The sequence below is a fragment of the Acinonyx jubatus genome, chromosome A1, assembly GCF_027475565.1.
Source record: "Acinonyx jubatus isolate Ajub_Pintada_27869175 chromosome A1, VMU_Ajub_asm_v1.0, whole genome shotgun sequence".
NCBI classification, from domain to species: domain Eukaryota; kingdom Metazoa; phylum Chordata; class Mammalia; order Carnivora; family Felidae; genus Acinonyx; species Acinonyx jubatus.
In genome coordinates, this window is record NC_069380.1 from 22,934,387 (window position 1) to 22,957,479 (window position 23,093).

General features: G+C 39.3%; 1 long non-coding RNA gene across 2 annotated transcripts in view; it reads left to right on the forward strand.

Moving 5' to 3' along the window:
* The first annotated feature begins 829 nt into the window (after positions 1-829).
* The window catches only part of LOC128314098 (uncharacterized), a 248,497-nt gene continuing 226,233 nt past the window's right edge, over positions 830-23,093 (forward strand). Inside the window, exon 1 of one of the 2 annotated variants that reach the window (XR_008295504.1) lies at positions 830-1,559. This is a non-coding gene — a long non-coding RNA (uncharacterized LOC128314098). The remainder of the gene's footprint in view (positions 1,560-23,093) is intronic. The other variant, XR_008295506.1, reaches the window with a different exon arrangement.

A 23,093-nucleotide genomic window follows, 5' to 3' on the forward strand; every position in this document is an offset into this window, starting at 1 on the left:
GTCAGGTTTGGGTTCTCCCAGGGCCTCTCTCTTGGGCTCGCAGGTGGCAGCCCTCTTACTTTTTCCTCACGTGGCCTTTTCTCTGTGAGTCTCTGTGCTCCTGTGTCTCTTTGTCCAAGTTTCCTTTTCTTAAAAGGATACCAGTCAGACTGGATTAGGACCCACCCATATGACTTGTTCAACCTTAATTATCTCTTTCAAGGCTCTGCTTCCAAATGCAGCCATGGTTTGAGGTGCTAAGAGTTAGGGCTTCAGCATACCAATTTTGGGGGACACAATTTAGCCCATAACACCATGTTTACCATACCTGGAATGGATCCTAAGTCAAGGAGTCCGAGACTCTTAGGACTGGAATGGACTTCAGATACCTGGTCTTTCCGCTCACTTTATAGATGAGGACGCGAATTCAAGATGCAGAATTGGAAAATCTGGATTAGAAAAAAATTGAGGATCCTGAACTCCTTCCCACACAACCCTACCTCTTTTGGGTCCGGCGCAGGCTGAAGTTACGGACCCTACCTGCCGCTGTGGGGACAGAGGACAGTCAGTCAGAAACCTGCTCAGAGCAATGCCACGCCGCAGAGGCAGGAGGGCAATGGTGTCCAACTCTTTTCTTCATACAGATGCTTCTCTGGGCTCCAATGGAGCCTCCTCCAGCCCCCAGCCTTCTCTCACTGCTGATGTGCTACCCCCAGCCAGCCAGCCAACCAGCCCAATCTCCTTTTAGAGCTCTCCCAGGGAAACAGAGAGGGCAAGTTGTCTTCAGTCACCCTCCTCCCCCAAGCACCTCGATCTTTATCTTTTTCTTTTTCCAACACCTCCTGCTTTCCTCCTGGCTCCTTCCTTTGCAGCCCCTCTTCCTGTGGTGTCCTTTCCAGGCCTGCTCTCTGGGCCCTTTCGAAGCATCTTTCCTGCTATTCCTCCCTCCACCACAGGCCGCCTGTCCCTGCTTGAAATTCCGGCTCTTCAGAGGTTCCCCCATCTGTTGCTCCCTCCATGGGGCTCCCACCGCCTCCTATAGGAGGCCCTTCCCACTCTGTGCTGTGGTTGTAGGCGGACACATCTTCTCCCTCAAGACTGAAAGCAACCGAAGCAGCCCAAGTGCAGGGGTGGCATCCCCTTTTCCTGTGTACCCTCAGAGTTTGGTGCAGTGTCTGCAACAGAGGAGCCATTCACTAAGTGCTTGTGGAAGGACTGAAGTCCCTACTTTCCTGGCCACTGCTCAGCACGATGGCAGCTTGACTTGGGCTCCTGATCCACTTGCTGTCAGTCTACGGAGGCGAGGCCATTGATTATTTGTCATACCTGTCTATGCGGCAAAGCGCCCTGGATCTTCACTTGGTTTCCTCATTCAGGCATCACTGCAAACATCTTTTAGGCGCTTACTATGTGTCAGGCATTGGGCAGTGAACAAAACCTGCTTCCCGTTCTCAAGAAGCTCAACGGGGACACTGAAGAGCTGGACAGTTTCCCTCTTCCATTTGACATCTTAGATCTGGCAGAATAGAGACTTGAGGTTACAGTGCTGGGCACATAGCAGGCTTCTTAAAGATTCGCTGGTAAGTTATTTTGACTTGTGTACGTCTGCCATCATGGATGAACGCTGTGGTATCACGGTGCAAAAGCGTCAGCCAAGAAATAGAGGCTGACTAACCTGATCCTTTGTGGTTTCATATGAACGCTACTGGAGATCCATTTTGGCTGTCTGCACTCCCCAGGCCAGTGACAGCTTCCACATCCTCCATTGTTCTCTATTTTTTTGGTGGTGCGGGGGGCGGGGGGAGAGAATGGGGGAAGAGACTGCAAGTCTTTTTGTGACAGTCCTGCAATTATTGTTCACATTCTCAAATAAATGCTCCAGGCATTAAAAATATAATTTGCATTATGTTTTGGGGGAGTGATAAATCTTGTGCCAAGAATTTCTTTTTGGTTGAGAGATTGCTAGAGTTATGAAATTCACGATGTGTGTGACAGGAAGCTGGGGTTGGACATGGAGGAGAGGGAAGAAAGGGAGAGAGTCTGTTCCCTGCGTCTGTGGGAGCAACAGCAGTGAGTGAATTTATTTACATTGATGAATACATTTACACATAGATGCAGTTTTTGGCCTTTGCAGGTTTTTTTCTCAATAACTTACCATTTCTAAGATATAGTAGATCCACTTTTACATAGTTGAAAGCATATCCTATAACTGTATAAATCCCTTAATTTAAAAAAATCTGCTTTAAATAAGTAATACATGCCCACGAATATGAATGTATGGAAGAGTCTACACTGAAAAATGAGTGTTGTGGGTGTTTGCAACCCTTTTTTATGACTGCAGTAAAAAAATACATAATATTTATCATTTTAACCATTAGTAAATATACAATTCAATGGCCTCGAGTGCGTTCACGAGGTTAAGTACATCCCCACTATCTACACCCACAACTTTTTCATATCTCCTTCAAAACTTCTGTATCCATTCAACAGTGGTTTCCCCTTGTTCTCTCCAGCTCTTGGTAACCACCATTGTACCTGTGCCTCTGAGAATTTGGCTACTCATAAAACAGGAATCAGACAGTATTTGTCCTTTTGTTGACTCACTTATTTTACTTAGTATGTCTTCAAGATTCATCTATGTTGTGGCATGAATCAGAACTTCATTTCCCTTGAAGACTGAATGATATTCCATGGTATATATACATCACCTTTTGTTTATCCATTCACCCATCAATGGACATTAGGGTTGTTTGTGAAACCTTTTGGTTATTGTGGATAATGCTTCTATGAACGTTGGTACAAATAACTGTTTGAGTCCCTGCCTTCTGTGTTTTGAATATGTACCTGCAAGTGTAATTACTTGGTTGTAATTCTTTTTAGGTGCTTAGATCCTGAGCCCCTGTACAGAGTTGGGAGTGTTATTCCCTCCTTCCTTCCTGCTCCTCACTGCAGAAGGTAGAATTGCTTGGGGGCACTGCCCTTGACTTTTGAATCCCCCATGCCTGATTCGGGCAGTATCAGGCCATCCACTATCCTAACAATCTCCTTTCCTACTTAAATTGGCTTCAGTCCTTGCAATGCAAATGTTGACTGACAGTTTTCACACATGCCTGTTCCCATCCCAGTAGCCACTAGATAATCTTCCAGTATTTGAAAATAAAAGTGTATATATTGCCTCGTTCACTAGCTCTCACCTATGACTAAGGTCTTGAGAATATAAACTATGGCCTATAAGTGTTAACTCAAGGATCTTCTAATATCTGTGCTTGGGGCTGGGCCAAAGACAGGTGTACTGTGGGCTTTGTCAACTCTCTGATGGATGAAAAGGTGACGGTAAGATTGCAAAGAGCTCAGTATAAGGGCAAGAAGTGAAAAACAAGATGCAGTCCTATGGACAACATAAGACCCGAGGCTGAAAAAAACCCATGTCTGAAGAAACTTTGCTACTTTTTTTTTTGCAGTCTCTTCTCTGAGAACCTTGTCAGCAGGTTCAATTGCTACTGAAATCAGTAGCAGTCTGGTGGGTTAGAGATCAGAGTGGATTTGGTTTGGGTCCTATGTACCAGTGTCAGTATGTATTGCATCCTGGAGGTTCCCTTTTTAGGAAACTCCTTAGATCTCAAACTGGGGTGTCTGCCATGCTTTGTCCCATGTGGGGGTTTTGGGCCTCAAACCACGTCTTTGGAAAAGGCCACCCTTGCTGGAAGGCCCTGGAAGGCAGATTGAAGGAAGCCCAGAATGCGTGTGGGGACCTAGTGAGGAGGTGGCTGTGGTCATTAGGTGAGAGATGATGGCAGTTTGGACGAGGGGAGTAGTGGTGGGGGGTGGAGAGCTGTGGTAGGAGTTAAAAAACTATCAGGAATTGGTGAAGGATTTTCAAGGTACCTGTGAGAGACGAAGATATTAATGAGAGTCCTATGTTTTTGGCTTGTGTCAGTGACGTGTGGTGGGCCATTTACAGAGACCGGGAACCCCAGGAAAGGACTAGATTTGATGGGGGAACAGTGACCTGTCCAGAGAGCTCCTCAGGAAAGAATGCAACAACAGAGTAAATGCATTAGAATTCCTCATTCATTCATCCATCAGTTATTTATTCACAACCTAGAGACTAAACCTTTCTGAAAATGGGCCTAACTACATGGGCTGCTCCATGTGGTTGTAATGAGTCAAATGAGTGTTCCAAATGGAGCACTCAGCATGGAGCCTCATCACTCTCACGAATGGGTTTGGGACGGTTTTAATTTTCTCGTCTATAAAATGAAGCCATTCATTCACCTGGATACTCTCCAACGTCCCTTGTAGTTTTTGTATTATGAGAAATGAAAGCTATTTCTTCTCTTTGCCTCTAAGAGGCCCTGGACTGTAAGCTAGAGGAAGTGAGGGCATTGTCTGTTTTTGTTCACCAGTGTCTCCTATATGTTGACTCCTCCTGGCGGGGGGGGGGGGGGGTAAGGACTGGGGTGTATATCGTGTCTTCTTTACCCAACTGCCCCTATGGAGAATGGATGTAATTCAGCTGAACATCCAGTACCAAAAAGCCCAACATACTTCTTGTTTTGCATTCTGATGTTAAATAGAAGAATATTTTCTGTGGTGATTCCAAGTCCCAGTCACTTGAATATATTTTTTATCAGCATCCGTTTCTGGCAGTAAACTTGTTTCAGATTCAAGAGAGCAAAATATAAAAAGCTAGCTTCTATTATCCTATCCTTGTCACTTAATAATCAGGGGAACTAGATCCAATGTGACTATTCTGAGCTCTTCCCCAAAACATACCCTGGGGAAAGCATCTTGGAGATCCAATCAAAACGACTCAGGGCAATGAGAAAGACAGGTGCAGAACCCACTTCATGGAACAAACAGAAAAACCAAACACCAAAACCAAAAAATCTGCCCCAAATCACAACCAACCTCCAAACAAACAAAAGCACTGTCTACCCTACCCTGCCTGTCGCACCCGGCCCGCTATCCATCCAGTTGTAGGGGAGTGGGTAGAACACTTTCTCTGTCAGGCTCTTTTTTTTTTTTTTTTTTTTGCTCGGCAGAAACTTTGCATCTCCTTTCTGCTACCCATGACATCTGAGGACTTTCTGGTGGTGGACATAACTGTAAGCAGTTTAGATGTTTTATTGGCCCCCTTCAATCTCTATGTGTCACCTCTTGCCATCATTGGCTCTGAGATCACCATAACCATTGCCTTTGTGACATGAACATCTTGATCTTTGTTCAAAAGTCTGCAGCCAAGCCTTTTTTCTCTATGAAAAGACTTTGTCTCCATGTTTCTGATTTGGGGCAGTTAGAGGAACTTAGGGTATCTTGCTTGTATAAATGCAGCTGCCAGATAACTGGTCATATTTCTCAGGGGCCTCTTACAGTTAAGAAAAATCTTGGCCAGTATCCTGTTTGAGGTTCCTAGTGTACGCCATTCATTCACTCATTCATTCATTTAATATTTTTTATTTTTATTTTTGAGGGTGAGAGAGACAGAACATGAGCAGGGGAGGGCAGAGAGAGAGAGGGAGACACAGAATCTGAAGCAGGCCCCAGGCTCTGAACTGTCAGCACAGAGCCCAATGTGGGCCTCGAACTCATGAACTGTGAGATAATGACCTGAGTCAAAGTCGGTGCTCAACCAACTGAGCCACCCAGGTGCCCTCCTAGTGTATTTTAAAATGTAAAGAAATGCCAAGTTAGGATATTGAAACTTGTGGTATAGTTCACATGTTTAAATGTAATAAGGAAATATCTTTTTTTCCTTAGAGTTTTAATTTTAATTCCAGTTAACATAAGGTGCTGTATTAGTTTCAGGTGTGCAATATAGTGATTCAATTCCATACATCATCTGGTAGTCATTATGACAAGTGCCCTCCTCAGTCCCTATTACCTATTTAACACATCCTCCCACCCACCTCACCTCTGGTAACCATCGATGTGTTCTCTTTAGTTAAGCGTCTCTTTCTTGGTTTGTCTCTCTTTCTCCCTCTTTTTCCCCCCATTACTTTGTTTTCTAAATTCCACATATAAGTGAAATCATACAGTATTTATCTTTCTCTGACTTATTTTGCATAGAATAATATTCTCTAGTTCCATCCACGTCATGGCAAATGACAAGAATTCATTCTTTTTTTATGGCTGTATAATATCCCATTGTATATATATACCATATCTTCTTTTTTTTTTAGTTTTTATTTTATTTATTTATTTATTTATTTATTTATTTATTTATTATGAAATGTATTGTCAAATTGGTTTCCATACAACACCCAGTGCTCATCCCCAAAGGTGCCGTCCTCAATGTCCATCACGCACTCTCGCCTCCCTCCCTCCCCCCATCAACCCTCAGTTTGTTCTCAGTTTTTAAGAGTCTCTTATGTTTTGGCTCCCTCCCTCTCTAACCTTTTTTTTTTTCCCCCCTCCCCCATGGTCTTCTGTTAAGTTTCTCAGGCTCCACATAAGAGTGAAAACATATGGTATTTGTCTTTCTCTGTATGACTTATTTCACTTAGCATAACACTCTCCAGTTCCATCCACGTTGCTACAAAGGGCCATATTTCATTCTTTCTCATTGCCACGTAGTATTCCATTGTGTATATAAACCACAATTTCTTTATCCATTCATCAGTTGATGGGCATTTAGGCTCTTTCCATAATTTGGCTATTGTTGAGAGTGCTGCTATAAACATTGGGGTACAAGTGCCCCTATGCATCAGTACTCCTGTATCCCTTGGTATACCATATCTTCTTTATCCATTCATCAGTTGATGGACACTTGGGATCTTTCCATAATTTGGCTATTGTTGATAATGCTGCTATAAATATTGGGGTGCATATACTCCTTTGAATTATATTTTAGTATTCTTTGGGTAAATACCCAGTAGTGCAATTGCTGGATTATAGGGTAATTCTATTTTTAACCCCCATACTGTTTTTTAGAGTGACTGCACCAGTTCGTATTCCCACCAACAGCGCACAAGGGTTCCTTTTTCTCTACATCCTCACCAACACTTGTTTCTTGTGTTGTTGCCATTCTGACAGGTGCGAGGTGATATATCATTGTAGTTTTGATTTGTATTTCCCTGATGAGTGATGATGAGCATCGTTTCATGTGTCTGTTGGGCATCTCAGTGTTCTTTGCAGAAATGTCTATTAATGTGTTCTGCCCAATTTTAATTGGATTATTTGTTTTTTGAGTGTTACAAGTTTTTAAAATATATTTTGGATACTAGCCCTTTATTGGATAGGTCATTTGCAAATACCTTCTGCCATTCTTTGGGTTGCCTTTTAGGTTTGTTGATTGTTTCCTTCACTGTGCAGAGTTCAGAAGAGTTCATTTTTTCACTTGTTTCCCTTGTCTCAGGGGACCTATCTAGAAAGAAGTTTTTATGGCTGGTGCCAAAAAAGTTACTGCCTGTGTTCTCTTCTAGGATTTTTAAAGTTTCAGGTCTCACGTTTAGGTCTTTAATCCATGTTGAATTTATTTTTGTTTATGGTGTGAGAGAGTGGTCCAGTTTCATTCTCTTGCATGTTGCTGTCCACATTTCCCAACACCATTTGCTGAAGAGACAGTCCTTTTGCCATTGGATATTCTTTCCTGCTTTGTCAAAGATTGATTAACCATACAGTTGTCAGTTCATTTCTGGGTTTTCAATTCTGTCCTGTTGATCTAGGTGTCTGTTTTTGTGACAGTTCCATACTCTTTTGATTACTACAGCCTTGTAACATAACTTGAAGTCCAGTATTGTGATGCCTTCAGCTTTGCTTTTCTTTAGGTTGCTTTGGCTATTTTGGGGTCTTTTGTGGTTTCATACAAATTTTAGAATTGTTTGTTCTAGCTCTGTGAAAAATGCTTGGTATTTTGATGGGGATGTCATTAAATGTATAGATTGCCTTGAGTAGTATAAACTTAACAATATCCTTCCAATTCAAGGCATGAAATGTCTTTCCATTTCTTTGTATCATCTTCAATTTCTTTCATCAGTGTTTTGTAGTTTTAGGGTACAGGTCTTTCACCTCCTTGGTTAGGTTTATTCCTAGGTATCTTATTACTTTTGGTGCAATTGTAAATGGAACTGATTCCTTAATTTCTCTTTCTTCTGCTTTGTTATTGGTGCAACAGAAATGCAACAGATTTCTGTACATTGATTTTGTATCCTGCAAATTTGCTGAATTTATCAGTTCTAACAGTTTTTGGTGGAGTCTTTCAGGTTTTGTATGCATAGTATCATGTCAACTGTAAATGGATCCTTCCTTGCTAATTTGGATGCCTTTTATTTATTTTTGTTGTCTGATTTCTATAGATAGGACTTCCAGTACTATTTTGAATGGAAGTGGTGAGAGTGGAGAGCCTCATCTTGTCCCTGACCTTAGGGGAAAAGCTCTCAGTTTTTCCCGCATTGAGGATGATGTTTTTTGTGGATTTTTTCATATATCGCCTTTGTTATGTAGAGGTGTAAAGTAAGCCTACTTTGTTGAGGGTTTTTTTTTTTTTTATCATGAATGGATGTTGTACTTTGCCAAATGCTTTTCCGCATCCATTGGAATAATCGTATGGTTCTTAACAACCATATTAAGAACCTTTCGTTAATGTGATGTATCATGTTGATTGATTTGCAAATAGTGAACCATCCTTGTAACCCAGGAATAAATCCCACTTGATCGTGATGAATGATTTTTTGAATGTATAGTTGGATTCTTTTTGTTAATATTTTATTGAGGATTTTTGGATCTATGTTCATCAGAGATGTAGTTCTCTTTTTCAGTGGTGTCTTTACCTTGTTTTAGTATCCGGGAAATATTTCTTCATAGAATGAATTTGGAAGTTTTCCTTCCTCATATTTTTTGGAAAAAGTTTGAGAAGAACAGGTATTAACTTTTCTTTAAATGTTTGATAGAATTCACTTGTGAAGTCATCTGGTCCTGAACTTTTGTTTGTTGGGAGTCTTTTGATTACTGATTCAATATATTTGCTGGTTATCAGTCTGTTCAAATTTTCTATTTCTTCCTGTTTCAGTTTTGGTAGTTCAGGTGTTTCTAGGAATTTATCCATTTTTTCTAGGTTGTCCAATTTGTTAGCATGTAGTTTTTCATAATATTCTCTGAATGATTGTATTTCTGTGGTGATGGTTGTTATTTCTCCTTTCTCATTGTGATTGTGTTCATTTGGGTGCTTTTCTTTTTGATACATTTGGCTAGAGGTTTAATTGATTTTTTTCAGAGAACCATCTCTTGGTTTCATTGATATTTTCTATTGTTTTTTAAGTATTTGTATCATTTATTTCTTTTCTAATATTTGTTGTTTCCTTCCTCCTGCTGGCTTTAGGCTTCATTTGTGTTCTTTTTTCCTCTTGCTCCTTTAGGTGTAAGGTTAGGTTGATTATTTGAGATTTTTCTTGCTTCTTGAAGTAGGCCTTTATTGCTATAAACTACCCTCTTACAACTGCTTTTGCTATATCCCAAAGGTTTTGGACCATTGTATTTTCATTTGTATCCATATACTTTTCAATTTCTTCTTTGATTTTCTGGCTGACCTATTTGTGTTTAGTAGCATGTAATTTAACCTCTGTGTATTTGTGGTCTTTCCAGATTTTTTTCTTGTGGTTGATTTCTAGTTTCATAGCACTGTGGTCAGAAAAGATGCATGGCATGAGTTTAATCTTCTTGAATTTGTTGAGGTTAATATGTAATGTGTTCTGGAGAATGTTAAATGTGCACCTTAAATGAATGCGTATTATGTTTTAGGATGGAATATTCTGAATATACAATAAAACCTTGGATTGTGAGTAACTTGTTCTATCAGTGTTCTGCAAGACAAGAAGGCATTTCCAATAAATTTTAACTTAATAAACGAGTGATATCTTGTGACATGAGTAGTATGTGAGGCTGAATGTCACATTATCATAACTGAGCCAATGGTTCTTGAAATTTGCTTTGATATGCAAAGCATGATTTGCTTTGGATTACAAGATGTTTCTGGAATGAATTATGCTCATAAACCAGGGTTTTACTGCATCTGTCAAATCCATCTGGTCCATTGTGTCATTGAAAGCTGTTTCCAGGTTGCCTGGGTGGCTCAGTCAGTTAAGCATTGGCTTCTGCTCATTCATGATCTCCCAGTCCATGGGTTCAAGCCCCATGTTGGGCTCTGTGTTGACAGCTCAGAGCCTGAAGCCTGCTCCAGATTCTATGTCTCCCTTTTTTTCTGCCCCTCTCCTGCTCATACTCTGTCTCTCTCTCAAAATAAACATTAAAAAAAATTAAAAAGAAAAAAAAGAAAGCTGTTGTTCCCTTGTTGATTGTCTGTTTAAATGATTAGTCCATTGATGTAGTGTGGTGTTAAAGTCTTCTATTATTATTATCAGTTTCTTTGTTTGTTGTTAACTGTTCTGTGTATTTGGGTGCTCCTATGTTGAATGCATAAATATTTCCAATTATTATATCTTCTGGTTGGATTGTCCCATAAGGAAATACCTTAACACATGAAAATATAATTATTTTTGTCCTAAAATATTTAGAAAATTAATAAAACATTAATCATTATTTTTTATAATACAAAATGGTGATTATTTTTAATCAGTGTAGAAAAGATGGTTAATTCAATAAATGGTGTTGAATTATACTAACTAAAAATAAATTCACTGGGGCACCTGCATGGCTCTCTCGGTTGAGTGTATGACTCTTGATTTCGGCTCAGATCATGATCTCATAGTTTGTGAGTTTAAGCCCTGCATCAGGCTCTGCACTGACAGTGTGGAGCCTGCTTGGGATTCTCTCTCTCTCCCTCACTCTCTGCCCCTCCCCCACTCATGCTCTCTCTCAAAATAAATAAACTTAAAAAAAAAACCAAATCCACGATGGAGCAATTTAAATCTGATCAATGAAATCATAAAAGTACTTGGAAAAAAAGCCACCAAGTTCATAGATAAAAAGAACAGATTGGTGGTTTCCCTGAGGCAAAAAGTGGTGGGGAGGTGGGTGAAATGGGTGAGGAAGACAAAAGCTTCAACTGTCTAGTTGTAAAATAAGTCCTAGGAATGTAATGTACAGCATGGAAAATATAATTAATACTATATTGCATATATGAAAGTTGCTAAAAGAGTAGATCTTAAAGTTCTCATCATGAGAAAAAAAGTTCTGTATATATGATGATGGATGTTAAATAGACTTGTGATCATTTTACAATACAGTAAAACCTTGGATTGTGAGTAACTTGTTCTGCGAGTATTCTGCAAGATGAGCAAATATTTCTTATAAATTTTAACTTGATAAACAAGTGATGTCTTGCAATATGAGTAGTACGTGAGGCTGATTGTCACATGATCACAACTGAGCCAATGGTTCCTCCCTCCCTCCCTCCCTGCCTCTCTCTTGCTTGTTGTGGGATTGTGGGTGATGGTCTCCCACGCTCAGATGCTTGGTCTCAAGCTGCAGTGTTTGGCAGTAATCAGTGATTTTTCAGAACGTTGGAAGGTGACCACAACTGGCACTAGTGTATTTTTTGTCACTTCAAAGCCCCTTTGCTTGCCCCTTTGAAGTCCTTTGCTTTTCCATACAAGAGTAAGGTTAGGAATGCTTTGCTTCATTCTAGGTTAGGCTGCCTGCAGATATAGACCCTTCCCTCTGCTGTCTTATTGCCAGTTACATTAAATACAGTATATGACAAGAGTTTCTTAATACTGTACTGTAGTCAACATCTGTGCGAGCATATACGATGGCCCCCATGCAGAAAAAGGTTGAAAAGAAAGGTGGTAAGAAGGAGATGATCGTGGTGAAAGTTAAGAAGGAAATCATTGAGAAGTACGAACGAAGTATGCAGGTGGCCAAGATTGCAAGATTTTATAAGAAGTCTGCATCTGCATCTTGTCTGCAGAGGAGGAGGAGAAAAAGAAGAATCCCTCACTTCAAATAAGATTAGGGAGATGTATAAAATGTGGGAGACAGTGCAAAATTTTATGGAAAAGCACCACCCGGATAACGCTGTAGCAATGTGAGTGATGAATCTGTTTAACGACAATGCAATGTCACATTTTTGCAAAATCCTCAAAAGGAGGCAAAAACAAGTGTTACTGGACAGGTTCCTTGTTAAAGTTGCATGAAAAGAAAAAGATTCCATTGAGCCAATAGATAGCAGTGATTCCGTTAGTGATAGTGAAAGTTGTCCTACACAATAACCCTTCTCTCTGTCTCCCTCACACCAGCCATAAAGGTTTTAAAAGGTAAGTGCAGGTTTTTATTTTTCTATATATTTTGTATTTTCCTTATTATTTTGTATTACAGTATTGTAATCATTTTTATATGAATATTTTTAGGTTGTGGAAGGAATCATCAGAGTTTCTATTATTTCTTATGGGGAAATTTGCTTTGCTATACAAGTGAGTTAGATTACAAGCATATTTCTGGAATGAGTTTTGCTTACAAACCAAGGTTTTACTGTATATACAAATATTGAATCATGTTATACACCTGAAAGAAAAGTAATATTGTCAATTATACCTGAATTAAAAAAAATGAAAGTAACCAAGAAAACTATGGGAGAATTTAAAAAAAATATCATCTTGGTGGGCAAAGACTTAAGCATGACACAAAACCTAGAAGCTGAAAAGATATTGCTAATGTATTTAAATAAATGAAAGTATAAAATTCCTGCAAGGTAAAACTTTTATAATCAAAGTCAAAAGACCACAAAAGAGAAAAAAAATGTGCAACTCATATCATAGACTTGCTGATGTCTCTAATATATGAAGAGCTCCTATAATTCAATGGGAGAGCAACAAACCCATAGGAAAATGGGCAAAAGTCATAAACTAATAGTTTAAGGTAGAGGAAATGGAAGTGGCTCAAACATAAGTGCCCAACCTTACTCCTTATAAGATAATGCAAGTTGAAATATCACAAGGATATAACTTTTCACCTATTACACTGCAAAGTATGAAAATGTTTGCTAAGGCTGTTAGAGAAGGCATGGGAGATAGACACTCTTTTAGATTGATGGTGGGCATAGAAGCTCCGTGGAGACCCATTTGCAAGCATGGATGTATAGTACAAGTGTAAATGCCTTTTGGTCTGCATGTGCCACTTCTAGAACTTTATAGTCACACTCAATACAAGTATAGCATGACAGATATATGAGATCCCTCATTGCAGCACAGTAGAGAATATCGAAAGCAGTTACATGTCTACTAAGGAGATGAATTCAATAAAATATTACAAATGTGTACAATGGAACATTACACAACCATTAAAATGAAGTAGGTCTTGGGGCACCTGAGTGGCTCAGGTCATGATTTCATGGTTCCTGAGTTTGAGCTCCACATCGGGCTCGCTGCTGTTAGCACAGAGCCTGTTTCGGATCCTCTGTCCCCCTCTCTCTCCCCCTCCCCTGCTTATGCTCTCGCAAAATATAAACATTAAAAATTAAAAAAAAATGAAGTAGATCTTTATATACAGATATGGAATACGCTCCAAAATATATTGTTAAGGAAAAATAAAAATAAAAAACAAACTACGTGCAGAGCAATTTGTTGAGCATGTTTCCACTTTAAGAATGTGTTATCCATGTAATATGCACACATATGCCCATTGTTGCCTGCAGATGTATAGTCTATCCCTGAAGCTCACAGACAAAATCTCCCAGGAGAGTAGGAGGGTTCCTGGGAGACAGAGATGGGAAGGAGGTCTTTCACTGTGTTGCATTTGAATTTTCTAAATTTGTATATCATTAGCATGAATTATGAATTTAATAAATTGGAAAAATTGTGCACTCAGAAGTCTTATTAATTTTATAAGTATTTTAGGACAAAAACAACTATATTTTCATGTGTTAAGATATTTCCTATAATGGGACACCAGCATAGATTTTTAAATTGCACCCCCCCACCCCAACCTGACTAGAACTGGGACAGGTCCTGGAAGTCTTCAGAACCATTTCCCCTTATTTTGCTCCTCACCCCTGGGTGATATCTGAAGGTCACTTTATAATTATACTGCATGGTTCTGTTACATTTAATAGCTTCCAAATTTAGAAGATGCTGCCATTCTAACAGAGAAGGATACCAGGACCCAGAGAGAGATTTTCTGCTTAAAGGGAAGCCTTATTTTCTCCTAAGAACCTCTTTGTGCAGATAGATGAGATTGCTTTAGTGGTGATAGGAATAGAGAGCTGAACCTTACGATTTTTTTTTTCTGATAGATTTATTGAATCAGGCAGCTGTTTTTCATGCATTATAAATGACCTTTTTTTTTAAAGCTTTCATCCTTCGTTTCTCTGTCATTTCCTTTCTTCCATCCCTTCTTCCTTTTCTCTCTTTGTTCCTATATAAATCTATTTTGCAAGTAGGTGCTGTTGGAAGTTCTATTTGCCTGTGATAGCCAAATCACAGCCCCCATTTGGTGGCACAGGAATTCCCTACAAAAAGATTCTGCAGACTGAAACTTAAACTGTCAGGACTTTTGTTTGCTAATTATTTTTTTAAAATTATAAAGCTGTGCTAATTATCTCAAGATCAAACTCTGCACCTGGCTTCATTCTAGAGATGTTAGCTCCCAAATCTACAACTTTAGCTCTGGGGTCTCTTGTGAGTTATGGATGCATGTTTGTCTCCAACAGAGGTCACGATCTATGTTTCAACTGCAAACCTCTTCCCCCTTTTTTTCTATATTGGCTAGTGATGTGTGAGTTCTTCTAGTGCAATTGAAGCAAGCCCAAGGAGGCCAGCATTCTTTTTGTTGAAATACAGACTCTGATCCAATAGGTCTAGAAGGTTCTTCATTTTTTTTTATAAAATTTAATTTTATTATTTATTTGTTTTAATATGAATGTATTGTCCTATTGGCTTCCATACAACACCCAGTGGGGAGAGCACTCTGCTGTCGATTGTCTCTATTGTAATATCTTGTTTATTCACATTCCAGAGTTATGTTCCTTATTTGTTTACTTGTTTATTGTCTCCCCCACTGAATACAAACTCTATGAAGTTAGTCTTCTATTGTATCTACTGCATGCCTATTACACTGCTTGGCATTTAATAGTGGCTAATTAAACATAGAATGATACATGAATGAATGAACCTCCTGAAGAGACTGTCATGGGAACTGACTCCAGCTGGAAGGGTTCTTATTTAACAGATTGTTGATGGAAATAGTCAGCTGTCAATGGCAACTGAGATGAAAGGTTAAGAGAAATTAAGAGCATGAATGGAGGGTGGGCAGCAGTTGTTAATTGAACCTGTTGCAAGAAAGGAGTAAGGGTTTAAGTGATAAGTGGATAATATCAGGGTTTAGGAATCTAGTATTAAAATTCTGAGTATTCTTGCTATGCAACTCCTTGTGTGTCATAGACATGTTGGTAGCCTGAACAAATGATATCAATGTTCAAGTTCTTTGGAATGTCATTGAAGAGTTCAAAAGCTTACTATTAGCTCTTTTATCTAGACTCATTTCCCAAATTATTCTCCCTCTTCTTTCTGAGACTTGGCTACATTGCTCACCAAGACATTGTCTTCCAAGCACTCATTACACTTACCATCTGTTGATCTGCCCTCTTATTGAAATCCTACACATTTTTCTGGGTCAGCCCACATGCCACCTTCTCCTTGAAGCCATCTTTAAGGCTATTGATATTATTTCCCTTTTCTGTACTGCTTTGACACTTCAGTTATAATCCTTAAGATATTTTGCCTAGTCATCAGTGTGTAGTGTATCACCTCAAAGAGATTAGAATCTCATTAAGGGCAGGTCCTAGTCTTCTTAATCTGTATGTCCTCCGTAGTGCATTATAGTGTTGTTATATATAGTTGGTGCTCAATATATATAGTTGGTTGAAAATGATGTGTAATAAAAGAATGGTGAGGGGTGCCTGGGTGGCTCAGTCAGTTGAGCGGCCGACTTCGGCTCAGGTCATGATCTCGCGGTCCGTGAGTTTGAGCCCCACGTCGGGCTCTGTGCTGACAGCTCAGAGCCTGGAGCCTGTTTCGGATTCTGTGTCTCCCTCTCTCTGATCCTCCCCCATTCATGCTCTGTCTCTGTCTCAAAAATAAATAAACATTAAAAAAATGTTAAAAGAATGGTAAAATTGTACATTGATAGATGGAGGTTATAACTTTTCAGAACTCATTCATAGACTTCCTTTTCTGACCATAATTGAGGGACTGGATTTGAGACCATCTCCCAAGTAATTACAAAGCTGAAAAAAAATACATGAAACACTTGTTTTCAGCCATTAGACAACAGGAAACACAGGGTTGTGATTCTTAAGAGAAGGGAAATGGATGAGAGGAGCCCTGTGATCACTGCAGTTTTTTTCCTGGAGGCTCTTTCCTCATCATAAAGCTGAGTGGTTGTGTGTTGATCCTAAGCAGGCAATGATGATTTTTCTGAGTTCAGGAGACAGTGATCAGAGTTGACAAATGCTGAGGAAACTAGAAGTTACAAGAGCAATGCAGAAAAATAACTCAATATATTTGCATGAGATCCTCTTGTGTCTTTGCCGAATACTAAGATGTATGGTTATAGAGTGGAACTCCATGAAGTAGAGCAAAGAGTTCCCAGGTTGCTGTGGGCTGAACAATTGCCAGACCTTGCACAGGGCTGGGAGGTATTTGAACTGTGACTAGCCAGACTGGAAAATCCTTGTTGATTACCTGGACCGTTCAACAGAGATTCTAGAAGGACCATGCCTTATTTGCATGATAAATTATCTGTAAAGTAAGGACTCATTCATACTAGCTCTAACAAAACTTAAAAAACAAACAAACCCAAACTATACTGCAATTTACTGACTGCCCAAAGACCAACAGTATCTAAAGGAAGAGAACAAAATACAAATTCTCACAATGTAAAACTCAGAATGTCTAGGATCTAACAAAAAATTCTAAATGTACCAAAAAGCAGGAAAATGTAATACACAACCAGAAGAAAAATCCGCCAGCAGAAACGGACTGAGAAATGAGAGTTGGTAGGATTAACAGAAAGAGTAAAACATCCAGCTATTATTATAACTATAATCAATATATTAAAAAATGAACATTGTGAAAAGAGAAATGAAAGATAATAAAAACTGGTAGGGATGAAAAATTAAGTATTTAAGATAAAAAATCTACTGTTTGGCATTAATAGCAGATTAGACATTGTCTAAGACGATATCCATAAATGCAAACAAATAACCCTAGAAAATACCCAACATGAAGCACAGAGAGGAAAAAAAAAGGAAGAAAAAAATAAAATAGAACTAAGCACTAGTGACTAATAAAATTTATGGAACAGTATCAAGTTAGATAATGTACATAAAATTGGAATCCTAGAAAGAAAGAGGGGTGGGAGATGGGTTGGGCAGAAAAAAGATTTGAAGAAAAGATAGATGAAAAATTTTAAATTTGATAAAGCTATAACTCAACATATCCAAGAAGTTTAAAGTATAAGAATGATAAGCACAAAGAAAACCATCTTCCTGAAATCAACCTTCTGAAACCATAGATGAGAAAATTTAAAAGTGGTCAGGGGGGAAAATAACTTGCATAAAAAAGGAGCAAAAATAAAAATTATCAGAGATAATGGGGGAATTATGAAAGTGAAAAGACACTGGAACGGCATCTTTAAAGTGCTGGGAAAAAATGCCAACCTAAAATTCTACAACCAAAGAACGTATCTTTAAAATTTGAAGATGAAATAAACATTTTTTCAAACAAAAGCTAGGAGAATTTATTACTATCAGACATTACTTATAAGAAATTTTAAAGACTTGTTCAGGTCTTTAAAAGTTCGCTACATATAAAATTGGATCTGCTCAAAGGAATAAAGAGTGCTGGAAGTGGTAAATATTTGGGTGAATATAAGTAACTTTCATTTTCACTTCAAAATTTCTTTAAATTGTAGTTAACTATTATTTATTTATTTAAAAATTTTTTTAATGTTTATTTTTGAGACAGAGACAGAGTATGAGCAGAGGAGGGGTAGAGAGAGAGGGAGACCCAGAATCTGAAGCAGGCTCCAGGCTCTGAGCTGTTGGCACAGAGCTGACACGGGGCTCAAACTCATAAGCTGTGAGATCATGACCTGAGCCGAAGTCAGATGCTCAACCCACTGACCCACCCAGACGCCCCTATGGTTAACTATTTAAAGTAAAAAATGAATTGTGGAGTTACAACATGTAGAAGTAAAATATATGACAATTATAGCACACACTATGGGGGAATGCTGCTAGGTTCTTACATTGTAAGTGAAGCAGAATATTATCTGAAAATAGATTGTGACAACTTGAAGATGTGTATTTTAAAACCCTAAGGCTACTATAAAAAACAAAAAACAAAGAGACATAGATAACTAGTCAATAGCGTGGGGAAAAAAAGGAATCCTAAAAACAAACAAGTTTAACAAAAAAGCCATGGATAGACCGAGAGGGTATTATGTTAAGTGAAATAAATCAGAGAAAGACAAACATGACATGATTTCACTTATATGTGGAATCCAAAAAAACTAAGCAAATGAACAAACAAAAAACCATAAATAGATTCATAAATACAGAGACAAAAAAAACCTTCAATTAAGCCAAAAGAAGGAAAAAAAGATGACCGAAGAAGAGTTGAGATAAATAGAAAACAATAGCAAGATGGAAGATTTAAAAACCAACAATAATGGGGGCCTCGACTGGGCGTCTGACTCTCGATTTTAGCTCGGGTCATGATCTTATGGTTCATGGGCTTGAGCTCCACATTGGGCTCTGTGATGTTGCTCTCTGTTTAAGATTCTCTCTCTCCCTCTTATTCTGCCTCTCCCCTGCTTGTGTGTGCGTGCACGTGCTCTCTCTCTCTAAATAAATAAATTAAAAAAAAAACCAACAGTATTGATTATGTTAAATGTAAAAGGTCTAATTCTAGTTAAATGGTAGAGATGATCAGACTGGACACAAAAAACAAAAAACAAAAAAACAAAAAACGAAAAACAAGACTTGATTATATGCTATCTACCAGAAACCCATTTTTGACTATAACAGATAAGTTAAAGGTGAAAATGATAGAAATATGCAGACATTAACCTTAAGAAAGCTGAAGTGGTTGTATTAATACCAGAGAGTAGTCTTCATACAAGAAAGATGACTAGGGATAAAGAGAAATATTTTATAATGATGAGGGGCTATATTGTTAGCATATATTTAATTTTTAAAGAAAACTGCCAAATCAGTTTTTCAGAGTGGCCATTTACATTCCCACCAGCAATGTATGAGGGTTTCAGATTTTCTACATCCTTTCCAAGACTTGTGTTTTTAATCTTTGATTCTCTCCAGTCTATTGAATATGTAATGGTATTTATTACCATTTAACTTGCAACTTCCTAATGACATTTTCATTTCACTTGGGTTATTGCTGGGCTTGCATTATCTTATGACTTGTTGGGCCTGACAGAATGCGTTTTATGATGGTTCTTCTGGATGCATGGTCATTTGGTATGCCGATTACCAAGTGTTCCGTTTCTTCCATTTCTGTTCCATGCTACTGTAGGGCCCAGTAGCATGCCAGAAATTGCTTTTTTAAAAAGGTGTGTGATTCTCCACTTCAGATGACATGGCCTTGCTTCAGAACCCTAGGGCCTGAGTTGTAATTTTTTTTTCACTGAGGTTTGCCATAAATTCTTTATGGCATCTTTTCTGACCATTGAAATATCAATCACCGTAGGTTAGCCAGGTCATATGGCCCAAGTGGCAGGACTGCTTGTACCACTTGATAATCCACCTAAAGCTGGAAGCTTTTTGTCATCTGGTATATAGGCTAGAGCAGTCACCCCAGGTGTGGAATGTACTGCCTCCAAGACCTGAAGATGCTCATCAAGTATTATTCTTTCTTCATGGAAGGGGTTGCAAAGTACAATAATTTGCATCTTATTTTGAAGAATGACTCAGCACACCCCTTACCATTAAACCTCTAAATTCTTTATGGAATTGACTTGCCCCTGAATCTTCATAGGGTTTATCTCTCAAGCCCAGGAGTGCATAAACCTCTAGCACGCTGATCTTCTCTTGCTCACCTGTCTTGATCAGCATAATATCATTGATGTTATGGAGTAATGAGATGTTTGGAAAGATGCCCAGATCTCCTTGGCTTCTATTATGACAGGGGGCAGGAGACTTAACAGAGTCCTGGGTCAAAACTTTAAATGTATCCTGTTGCTCCTTTAAAATAAATATAAACTGTTTCTGGCCCTCTCTCTTAGATAGAAAAGAATGCATTTGCCAAGTCCTTGACCACATAATCTAATATGGGGGTTGGCAAACTTTTTCTGTAAAGGGCCAGAAAGTAAATAGTTTAGGCTGTGGAGACTAAAATTAGTCTCTATCTTAGCAAGATGTTTTGGGTAGGAGACCAGGTTAAATTTTCTGGTCTGTCTTTGCCTGGGTTTAATTCCCTGGCTGCATCAAACAGCATTCTCCTTTGTAGGCAGTTTGAATGACACTCCTGTCTTGGGAGGCTTGCAAGGTTAGCTTTGGCAATTTCTTGTGTTCTAGACTCTCCTAGGGTGGAAGTCCTATCTCAAGATTAAAACCCCTCTGTGTTTCACAAACTCGGACTGTTGTAAGAGATGTGGGGAAGGCAAAAAGAAATTAAGTCTGCTGTGAATTCTTAGAGTGAGTGTATGGGGTAGTTATCACTCAGACTGGTGTTTTTCACACCAGGACTGGTGACAAGTGTCTTTGCTGTCATGCAGGGTTTAGATTTACAAGGCAAGCACCTGGTCCAGCTGTTGCTACCTCCCTATGCTTTCTCCCTACAAATTAGAGCAGAACTGTGTGGGATCAAGGATTTCTTCAGACAAAGGTTAACTAACCATAGGTTATCACATAGTTAACCAAACTAAACTTTGGTTACAAAAATAATGCCATTCATTAATCATGTACAGTCAATCTTCATCATTCATGGATTCCATGTTTGTAAATTCGCCTACTTGCTAAAACTTATTAATTCCCAAATCAATACTCATGGTGATTTCATGGTCATTAGTGGACATTTGCAGAGTCATAAAAGACTTGAGTCACCCAGCATGCATGGTCATAGCTGAGGTTAAATAAGGTGATGCTCTGTCTTCTTGTTTCGACTCTCACACTGTAAGTAAATGTCCTTTTTGTGGTCTGTAAAGTACATGTTTTTCATTGTTGTGCTTTTTTGGGGATGACTTTGCTGTTTAAGATGGCCCCCAGACATGGTGCCAAAGGGCCGTCTAGTGTTCCTAAGAGCAAGAAGGCGGTGACGTCTCTTTCAGAGAAAATGTATGTTAGATAAGCTTCCTTCAGACATAAGCTACAGTGCTACTCACTGTCAGTTCAATGTTAGTGAATCAACAATATATATGAAATAAGATATTTGACACAGAAACACATATGAAGCAAGGTTATGTGTTGATTGGTTGATGAAAAGATTGTGACCAGAGGCTTGTAGGAACCTAGTTCCATATTTCACTAAGGAGTGATGGTTCAGTATTCACTAATTCAGTGTTTGCAGTGACTTTACTGAGTATAACTACGGTGAAAAATGGAATTGACTGTGTATCAATCCCAAATATACATTCTAGGACTGGGGAAATAGCTCCTGGATGGGTTCTTGGACTCAGTGGAGCTATTATAAGCTGGATCTTAGCTAGGACTCACTTTCTTACCTAGTCTCATATTTTCCTACTTTAATAACAATGGCTAAGAGGGTTGTGGACTCTGAGGGAGGCACTTGTTGCCTAGCTGGGGAGAAGCCTCCACATTGTCTTCCAGCAGTAGGGGTAGGAGGAGTGTGTTGTAGCTTGTAACAGGGAGGAACATACCAAGTCTGTTTTCTCAGAGGTTTCAGAGGAGTCTGGGGAGTGAAAATCCTCAGGGGAATCCACCAAGATTTCCCTACTCCATGTTTAGGATCCCAGGTGTTCACAACCAGGGCCTGACCTTGACATAACAGACCAGCCTTGGTTGAGCCTTAACCGTCTTTGAAGTTCAGCACTCAGAGTATTCTGTTATAGGATGTGAGAGTTTCTGTATATGTGAGGCCCTCTGGCTTTCATGCCTGGCTTTCAGGTGTTCCATATCTTTCTGCAGAGCACCAGGGATGTTGACTGATCATCATCCAGTCCCACTCTCCTACGGCTACTATTTTTTCTATATACCGCAGATTTCTCTATATACCTCATACATCTTGCCTGCTAATACATTTCCTGTACATAACCACAGTTCACCATTAGTGAGTGTTTTAACAACCGGACCCACACTTTGTGCCAGACTATTTGTGCTCCAGTATCAGCCACTGAGTCCTCATGGCCTACCAGATGGCTAGTGGTCAGGCTTCAAAACCCCATCTTTTGGCCTGCTTTCCTGGACCACTTCTGGACCAGCTTTTGAACGCTTGGCTCTTTGGAAGCAAATGTTGGGATGGAATTGTATAATAGGAATTGACACCTGTGGAAAAAAAGTAGGGGAAGTAAAATTGGGCAGAAGGAGAATCAATATGCAATTTGGGTTCACTAAAGTCTTAGTCAACTTGTGAGGGAGCTCGGCAGTCAAGTTTGCCCTTCACAGTTGTGCCATGTTGGACCACAATAGCTTGGCCTTTATACTCCTGTCTGGTTCAGTCACTGGACATGGGCTGCTTTGGGAAGAATGTGGCCTCAGAGGAGGTGACTGCAGACTCTGACGAACAAACAGCTGGAGTTGCTGTGCTGATGGCGTTTCCATCAGCCAGACACCAAGTTCTTCTTGAAGGAGGATGTGGGTGGTGCATTTTTATGTCTCCTACAAGGATGAACCCCCATTGCACCTACTCACTTATGTTGTCATAAGGCCTTGCTTGAAGATTCAGAAAATATTTTGTATTATTCCAAGTCCCATCCAAGCATCCCTTGTGGTGCTTTGTGGGCCTGAGGGTGCAGGGTTTGTGGTCCTTTGATGCCAGGATGCTGGGCAGCAGCGACTATCACAGATCCTTTGGCACATAGTGGGTGTCAAAGACATACCCCAATCTCATAGAGGATGGCAAGGAGCAAACCCACTGCCACTCTCTGGGTGCCAAAAATAGACAAGACTTAAGGGATCAGTACAACACAGTTTATTACTCATAGCAGAGCAAACAGCAGGAGCATCAGCAAGGTGGGACAAGTTC